The sequence below is a fragment of the Cibotium barometz genome, chromosome 4 (assembly GCF_041138505.1).
Source record: "Cibotium barometz isolate CiBa-2024 chromosome 4, ASM4113850v1, whole genome shotgun sequence".
In the NCBI taxonomy this organism is placed as follows: domain Eukaryota; kingdom Viridiplantae; phylum Streptophyta; class Polypodiopsida; order Cyatheales; family Cibotiaceae; genus Cibotium; species Cibotium barometz.
Genome location: NC_141049.1, coordinates 24,580,099 through 24,589,962, shown reverse-complemented (window position 1 = coordinate 24,589,962; position 9,864 = coordinate 24,580,099). Strand labels below are relative to the sequence as shown.

At 38.9% G+C, this 9,864-nt stretch overlaps 1 pseudogene across 1 annotated transcript; it reads right to left on the bottom strand.

The window, feature by feature from the left end:
• Nucleotides 1–751: 751 nt before the first annotated feature.
• On the bottom strand, nt 752–3,424 carry LOC147639071 (putative serine/threonine-protein kinase WNK6 pseudogene; annotated as a pseudogene). Its single transcript, XR_015264181.1, has one exon. The product of XR_015264181.1 is annotated as a putative serine/threonine-protein kinase WNK6 pseudogene (transcript).
• Nucleotides 3,425–9,864: the final 6,440 nt, after the last annotated feature.

The following is a 9,864-nucleotide window of genomic DNA, read 5'->3' as shown; positions in this document are numbered from 1 at the left end:
CGTTTTTAATTGTTGCATAACCGCTTCCCATTAACATTTTTGTGTAGGTGCAGAAAACAGGGGGCCTCAATCGCTAAGATATTTGAACCCCTGCTTCCAGCTAAACTTCGGGCCTTAGCAAGAGTCTTACCACCTGGGCTGTGCAATGCATTCATATAAGCCATGAATGTACGTAGCATGTGCAGATGCACTTGACATGCTACAGCACTACTTAGGCTAGGTTCACAAGCTTCCGGACAGAAGCTATGACAAGGCCTTAGGAAGGCAGCATAATGTCTGCAACCTAGTTCAGATACATGCTATGTAAAAAAGTTGCATAATGTCTGCCACCCAGTTCAGATACCTGCTATGTAAAAAAGTTGCTACTCCCTCATCATTGATTGAGAGCTAGCCAATCAAGCCAGTGATCTGTGTTCCAATCCTGACAAAGACGAAACTTCAGTGCATGTTTATGTTTCCTCTGTGTCCAGCCTTTCTAGACTGGCAGCCTTCATGTGTCTCTGCTTGGGGCAGCACCACACCCTCAATGAATTGGGTTTAGCCATGTTAGTGAGTATCCGCCTAGAAGCTTGTAAACCCTGCCTTAGCTTGTCCAACCTACTTCAACGTGAAAAATACACTTTCCAAAATATATGCAAAAATTATGAACACTATCAGATCAGCATGATCCATACAGATTAAGGCGGCAGTCTTCCAATAAGTTAGCTTATCAAAGTGAACAGCACAAATCATGAGATATAAAGACTAAAATAAATAAATACAATATATTGTTGTATGAACCTTCAAATTTCCTAGGGTTGCAACTGCAAGCTATGCATAGTATTCAGATTTAGCTAGTCCTTTTCTTCAGTGTGGCAATAGCAAGCAACCACATTGGCCCCTTGGTAAAGTGTTAATGCTGCCAAACAAGACTTAATGAGCAAGGTTATTGCATCATGCAAAGGCATTTACATACGAAGGAATTGGTCTTCGAAGGCCTTGTTCAGAAGAAGGTCGCAGCAGGATCCCAATTCCAGCAGGGAGCTGCTTGAATTTCAAGAAATTCTTAGATGAAAGATGATGTGGATTCGCACCACTCTTTTCAAGTGATGTACTGTTGCTTCCCCAATATGAGGCACTACTCTTATTAACTGATACACTGCCAGTTCTCCCATCTGAGGCTGAGGTTGCAAATTGGGCACTATTCTCATCAAGTGTCATTCTGGCAGTACCCCCATCTGCAGCCAAAGTTGCAGAAAGTGATTCTTTTCTGGTTACGCCCTCTGCTATTAAGAGGGGCAGCTCAGTGCAACTATTATCAAAAGCTGTATCACTGGTTTTCCCATCTCCAACCGAGGATGCGTCACTTTTCCTAAGAGACATACTTCCAATTCCTTCATTTTCAGCTGGAGTTGCAAATTCGTCCCAACTGTTATCAAGTGCTGTACTGCTGGTTCCCACACCTTCACTTGACGTTGCAAATTCAGCAAATGTCTTATCAAGTGCAGTTTTGCCGGGCCTGCCATCTGCTGACAAGGCTGCAAATTCAGCACACTTCTTATGAAATGGTGAATTTCTGGGTACCACGTCTGCAATTAAATCAGCGCCATCATTCTTAAAAAGACACTCACAAGAAACATCATTTTGCACCTGCTGTACAACTTGATCTGCAATACTCTCAGATCCCCCTGCATTGATATGATTATGCTGACCCTTTGATACTGTTGTATCTGTAAGCGAATCATCAAACCCATCATTCTGACACTGCTCTAGCATTGGACCCTCAGGCTCTACAGGACCGGCACACATAGCCAAACCGTCTTCCGAGTTTGATGCTAAAGCTGCAAGTTCTTCACTTATCAAATCAGCAATTGTGAGCAGATCAGATTCTGGATAATCCAAGGTTCGCACCATCTCTTCAGCCACACTTCTGGAAGAGTCATACCTCAAGTCAAATGGAAAATCAATGTCACAGGATCGGCTTGATTCTTGTATGCGTATCTTGAGACGTAAGGTGTTTTCATCCTCCACTCGGCCCATCACACGATAGCTTCGACGAAAGGAAGGACTCTTGGTGCAAACTTCCATTCCACACACACGATCTGCACTTGCTGCCACCACTGGATCAAGATCTGTTCCTGCCATTTCATCAATGCTCCCCCTTGTAGCTGCACATGGCTGTGCCACCTTGGAAACACCTTGATCACTGAGCATACTTTTCTCCCCAAAACCAGAAGCTAAATTTCTGAGATTTGGAACTGGACTGGAAATCTTCATGACCTGGATTGAATTAGGACTTTCTTCTTTGCACTGCAGGAAAGGATCAGCCAACAGCTCACTGGCAGAGGGCCTTTTAGATGCCGGTAGCAAGCATCGATTGATGAGCCGCAGAGCTTGGATGTCCTTCACTTTCTGCAAAGCTTTCGGTTTCTTGCCACTGGTAACCTTCTTGTAGATTTGTGCTAAGCTCTTGCACTCGCTGTATGGGCACTCACGTGTGAGCAGTTCCAGCATGCACATCCCAAATGAGTAGACATCAACCAGCTCGTTGTAATCCTCCTGAAACATCTCCGGTGCCATGAATTCTGGGGTACCAACCAGTGTGTGCATGTGATGAGTTTCATCAAGAAGCGTGGCAGATCCAAAGTCCCCAATCTTGAGAGCCGTATTGGAGCTGCACTTGACAAAAATGTTCTCACACTTGAGATCCCTGTGTATGATGGGTGGATTTTGTGTATGGAGGTGAGCGAGACCTTTCAAGATCTGCCGCCCCCAGCTCTTCACCGCCTTTCTGCTGACATGCTTGTGCTTCAACCGATAGCCCAGTAGGGTTGAAGAGCACAGCTCTGTGATGAAATTGGTGTCACCAGTGACCTCATCGACCCATGCACTGTAAAGCTTGATGATGCCCTTATGGTTAAGCCCTCGCAGCAGGTTAATTTCACGCTGGACAGCGAGGGCTTGCTCTTCAGGGCCCTCAATGGGCGGCTTCACCTTGTTCCAGGCAACTTCCTTGCAGTCCACCATATCATAGGCTCTGTAAACTGTCTTCATGGCACCTTTGCCTAACATTTCGGCATAGCGGCCGTACCGGCCAGTTGGATCATGTTCTATGAACTCCTCGTCATCAGAGTTATCATCTACCACCATGTCATCATCATCATCATGTAAAGGCATGTGATACTCGGGGGGCTCGTCGGGCTCATCGAAATCCTCCTCAGAGGGCATGGTGATGGGGTGCAGTAGAAAAATACAGGGACAAAAAAAAAAGCTGAAAAGCAAGATGAGGCAGTACCTGTGTGTTGTATGTGTAGCAGGAGCCCAAGAGCCGAGCAGAAAACTGTTTAATCGAATGGCGTCCTGATACCTTGCGATTTGTTCTAAGCTAAGATTTGAGAAGATAAGGCAGGTCGGAAGAGGGAAGGCCCGTGTTCATTTATAAGCCTAGGTGGGAAATTAGTGCCCGGGCCCCGCCCTCCTACCAACATTAAGGGTCAGTTCACATTGGCAAGTCCCTGTTCATCCGATCATTCATCGACGATCCCCAACAAGATGTGGTGCAGTAGTGTTCACACACATTGCCTCTGGTATTTACACACTTGAATGCCATGGGCGATGGAAAGCTCCAATATGCCACTGACCCACACTCACTTGCAACATCACACGCACGCCACGTGTGTAAATAGCCAAATAGCACTTCCCTATGCTGCTCTACAGATTGCCTCATCGCAGTGTAGTGCACTAGCATCCACATGCATCCTTTAGGCAAGTACACACTTGAATGCTATGCCTGGACATTGAGCCCACGACCTCAGGTTCTTGAGAATTGAGACACATTTGGGACAAGTGTGTGAAGAGCCTAAGAGCTCTCCCTTCCCCACATAATGGACTTTTTTGTCTCTTCCCCCACGAGGTAGGAGAATTCATGAAGGTAGCACCCCCACTATCCTATGAGAACTTTTAAAAATTAATTTTCCTCCCCACGAGGTAGGAGAACGTTCCTTGAAGTGCACCCCTCAATCTCATTATTTTATGAGAACTTTTGAAGATTATTTTCGCAACCCCCAATGAAGTAGGAGAACTCATGAGGGTCCTTGAAGGGCACCCCTCAACCTCATTATCCTATGATAATTTGTGAGGATAATTTCTCCCACCCCCCCTATGAGAGGTAGGAGAAAATTATGGTAGTCCTTGAAGGGACCACTATCCTATACTGACTTTCGAAAATTAATTTCAACAACACAAAGTATATAACCCCACCTTGCATCCCTTCATGCTAACCTTAAAGGCTATCAAACTTGTCTAGACCAAAGAAGTGTATGGGGTCATGGCTCTTTCATACCAACTTTCTCGAAAACATCCTCTAACCCACCTCTTTATATGAAGAAGGGCTTTACATCATGATTTTCTAATGTATCCTTCCCTTCCTAACCCACCTCTTTCTATGAAGAAGGGGTTTAAATCATAATTTTCTAATGTATCCTTCCCTCCTTGATAATCTTTTTTTGAGATAAATTTTTTTCTTGCACATTTGAATAACAAATACTACTTGAAAGAAATAAAATTTCTTTATTTCTTGCACATTTTATTGCTTGTTCTTTTTATCTACTTAAGTGCCAATGAAAGAGTTGCCACATCTTTATCTACTTTTTAGCCATGTGTTTCCTTACTTGATACACTCAAATAAATAATCTTGCACTTTGTATCAAGGGTTATCATTTAACCACTTAGTTAAGTTTTAAAATTTTCCATTTTATATCAAATAATTGGCATGCTTTATCTATTAAAGTCCACCCTTATCTACTTTGACATTACATTTCCTTTCATTCTACATTTTGAATACATTTGCATTAAATATTGTTGCACTTTGGTTAATAAAATAAGTTTCATAATTTGTCAACTTTACATAAAGGATCAAGCATGACTGAGTGTTATGATTTTCCTAGCTTTGACACCAACCAACAAGGTAATTGTTGCATAATTTATATTTTTAGACAAATGAATTTTAACCTTGTGAATGAGCTCTCTTTCATTCACACATTATCTATTTTCATACTAGTTGAACACCTTGGAAGTGATAGTTGTGCATTCCCTTCATAGTTGAACACCACATGGAAGTGAAAGTTGTACATTCCCTTGCATTTTTTATTTCACTTCATAAATTCCAACCATGTAAGAAAATGTTCTTACAACACTTAAGAGATCCCATGTTCCCTTCCAAAGTTTCCCCTTTTTAAGTGCACCACACCTTTCCCTTGGGGCCATGCCTTTCACACAAAATAAAGTTTCACATATACCACAAAGTATTCCGGTTGAGTGGTCTACCAATCTTGGTACTTTCTTTATAACAAAATATACCACGAAGTATTCCAGTTGAGTGGTCTACCAAGCTTGGTACATTCTTCTACCTTAAGTATTGCTATACCTAAAGTCCCTTTATCATGGTGCTTAAATTAAGGAACATTATTTTGAATTCAACAAGGCATACTCTTTAAACTTTTGTTTTACCACTATACATTCAATTTTTTGAACCTTCAAAGATGAAAATCTTGGAGCGTTTTAATAATTAAAATTTTTAGTACTATTTCTTTATAAGGAAAGTTCTATTATATAATATTGGTTCATAAGAGAATAAAGTTGCACCATGTGTAGAAAAACATCACTTTACTTTAACATCTTAGGTTGACCCACACCCCCCTAAAATAGAGATTCTCACTTTCGAAAAATTCTATACACAATCTCCAAGCAATACTTAAAAATGCTATACTTACATGTCATAGAGAGAAGTTATATACCCTTCTATACATTGTACTAATTTGTGATTTGATTTTTTCATCCTCTCACTAAAAGTCACATAATTGAGCACCAAAAAGTAAGTGTGTGTGTGTGTGTGTGTGTGTGTGTGTTTGTGTGTGTGTGTGTGTGTGTGAGAGAGAGAGAGAGAGAGCTCTCACACGCACACACACATGTGTGTGAGCTCTCTCTCTCTCTCTCTCTCTCTCTCTCTCTCTCTCTCTCTCTCTCTCTCTCTATATATATATATATATATATATATATATATCACACACACACACACCTCATACGCGCGCGCGCGTGTGTGTGTGTGCTTATGTGCATGTGAGCTCTCTCTCTCTCTCTCTCTCTCTCTCTCTCTCTCACACACACACACACACACACGCACACGCACGCGCGCGCGCACAAAGGGAGGGAAAGCGGTGAGGCACTTGTAAGATACTCTAAGAGAGACTTGGCGAGAGGTAATCCGTAGAAAGAGAGGTGATACACATAATAAGGGAAGAGGGAGATAGGGAGCAAGCAAGGTAAAAGTTTTTCTAAAGTTGCAAAACCATGTTCTTGTCAGTGGGTTGCTAGAGTCTAGATCTTTACCTTAAACTCAAATAAGTGTAACTTGGTGCAAGTTGTAAAGTGCAAGTCTCGATCTTTACCTCAAATAAATGTAAGGTGCAAGTTGTAATTAAATATTTGGGTAGATAATTTTTTTAATAATAAACAAATAAGTTAGTGTTAAGAGGGATTTTTTCCATTCTTTATTAATACTTAGTGTTAAGAGGTAAATTGGTATCAAAATCCTAATTGATAAAACTCAAGGTGGGTGAAGATGTGGAAGAAATATGATGAGAAAGTGATCCATTGATAAATATAAATACAAGATAAAAGTTACAACGAAGTAAAAGGGTTAAAATTTACAGCCTTTAACATAGACTCCTAAATCATATGTGGTAGAAATATAACGAGAAAGTGATACATTGATAAATATAAATATAAGATAAAAGTTACAACGAAGTAAAAGGGTTATAATTTATAGCCTTTAGCATAGACTCTTAAATATAGATACAAGATAAAAGTTACAACGAAGTAAAAGGGTTATAATTCATAGCCTTTAGCATCATAGACTCCTAAATCATATTTCTCCATTTATATTAAAGTTTGCCACATGTCCTCAATCACATGTGCTAACATGATTTTTCACTATCAAGTAACCTTTAAGTCATAATATTTTACCCACCCTCAATTTCATAGGTGCAAAGTCACATTTTACCCACATTTTACCATTTTCTCTTTATTAAAGCACTAAATCTTGGCTCACATCATTACTCATCTAAACACCTTAACCATAGTAAGTCAAGCCAATTATGTAGATAATCACATCGTTAGTCATCTAAACACCATAGATAATCACATCATTAGTCATCTAAACACCTTAACCATAGTAAGTCAAGCCGATTATGTAGATAATTACATCATTAATGATTTAAGTGTAATAAGTATAAAGTCAAAATTTCATCACCCTCTCTTGATTAAATATTGACTCTCACCTCATATGCTTAGTTCCATTCAAAATGTCTTTAAATAGGCTAAACATCATATGCCTATTTCCATTCAAAATTTCTTTAAATAGAGTAAATCTAGTGTCTCCTGTTTTTACATGCACTAATTCTTGGACCAAAAATTGACATTAGTTTGGTATCTCTCGAGCACACCCTCCATTGGGCTACATTAATAGTTATTGCGTCTTGAATTGTATGGCTACAAAGAGACTAAGTTAACATCCAAACCTTCATTGTGTACAATAACATAAAACAAGTTCCAAAAAGACTAACTTAGCATCCAAACCTTCATAGTGTACAAGAACATAAAGCAAGTTCCAAAGACAATTGCATTGATTTTAAGCTTCTTTTACTAAGGGTATCAAGTCCTCCATAGATGTAGTAGCATGAGGAGAGGAGCCATGGTGCTTCCTTTCTTATACCCAATGTGGGTCAATATTATGTTTTCTTTTAATAGGATGTATAAGAAGAGTAACTCTAAATGCATTAACATATGTCCACATGGACACTTAGAATCATCATCTTAAATGATATCAATGAATATAATTAACCTAATATATTGAAGAAGTCAATGTAGGCAATGACTTCTTCTTCTTCTTTTCCATGAAAAACCATCTTGCCGCCTCCTTAATATAAGCACACAAAAATATGAGTTCGTTAATAGGGTTATGAAAGTGTCTTTCTCATGAATGCTTCTTACACATGATAAGGCCAATCATATGCAAGGGCAACCCAATGAAAGAAATCCAAAAACATGTAATTATCCTAATATGTTTTCCTTTACATATTTATGGACCCTACAAGCCATTGTCTCATGGCAACAAGACTTGCTCTAGACTCACCAATGTCCACACACTTTATCTACTCAAGCACCAATGAATTAACTATTAAATTAATAACATTGTGGTGCTTGAATTCAACAAGTCACAATATTTTCACTTTTATTTTATCATTTTATATGTAAACTTTTCAAATTGGTCCTTTAAAGTTGAAAATATTACATTTTTTAGACTTTTCTTTTCCATGAGATTGGTGTTTGCTTTGTTAGCATGAGTCTTATAATTGAGCTTGAAAAGTGGCTTCAACATAAAATGGCTCAAGGATCATTTATAAATTTTAAAAAATATGGGAAGGAAAATAAACTTTATATATATATATATATATATATATATGATTTGTTAGCATATGTCTAATCAAGATAAATGTTTAGAAAAGATCATATATTGTGCAAATTTATACATTTCAAAATAGTGGCTTAAAAATGATTTAATTAAATGCCATCTTGTAGGCGAATAGAGAAGGATGTGAAGATGAATGCAGCTTGAGCTTGCACCCTCTATCCTTTTGCTTGCATGGTCTTTCTCTTTCTCATTCTTTTTACTTCCGCATTTCTCTTCTCTCTTTTGTATGCTATTGAGGCTGAGAATAATGCAAGTTACGACTCTCTATATTTAATTCTACCTCTCTCTTCTCCCTTTTGTATGCTACTATTACGTAAAATAATGAGAATTGTGGCACTAAATGTTACTCCACTAGATGAAAAACACTAAGTGTAAAGGAAATTTTCAACTCACCTCCATGTTTATATAGTTGGGTCTAGCTTTGTAGCCAGGTATGTAACCATCGCATGTGAGTAGCTTGCCACACTCTTCTCTTTTATGATTGTCAAGATTTTCAAGTGTAGGAAGCACCAATGGGTGTAGAGCCACTGCTTCGATCACAAAGTAGACCATTGGAATGCCCTCCTACTAGAAACTTCTAATGAGTGGACATGTCATTGTTTCATGAATTAGATGTCGATCACCTTCAATTTTTGTTAGCCTCCTACTAGAAACTTCTAATGAGTGGACACATCATTGTTGCATGAATTGGATGTCGATCGCCTTCAATTTTTGCATCCAAACCTTGGTTGGCAACTTGAAAATAATTGATTACAAGAAGGTAAGTAGTGATAGATGATCATATTTTAAAATATTGAATAGTGTAGATACCTTTTAGTAGCCGTGAGACCATGTTAACCAAGGGTTAACATACCGCCTTCTTATTGTTGATCTCACATCCTTGGGATTCAGTGGAAGAGTTGTGCTAGGGGAGAAGTGGTAATGGTGTTGATCAAGAGTGGTCATTTTTTATTTGATCATTATGGTGCATGGCATAAAACATATTTGTCAAAGAGTCGCTTGTGCCTTTGCGGAAGGGAATGAGGAAAGTCTAGTTATTAACAAATGTTAGATTAAGAACATGTTATTAGTCCTAAGTTGTTTTTGTAAAAGATAGAGAGTGATTTCCTTGTTTTCCCTTTGCAACTTTGGTTGAGCCCCCCTCATCCCCCCCCCCCCTTTTTTTAAGATTATAAACTAGTTAGAAACTTAGCATACATTAATAGAAATCACTATATCAAGTTTAAATGGTTAGAAGGTTAATGAGATAATATGGCTAGTTAGATTTGGAAAAGAAGACTAGAGAGGGGTCCGGAGGAACATGGACACACCAAACAATCTGCACTCTAGTTTATCACACATGGTGACGTTGATGT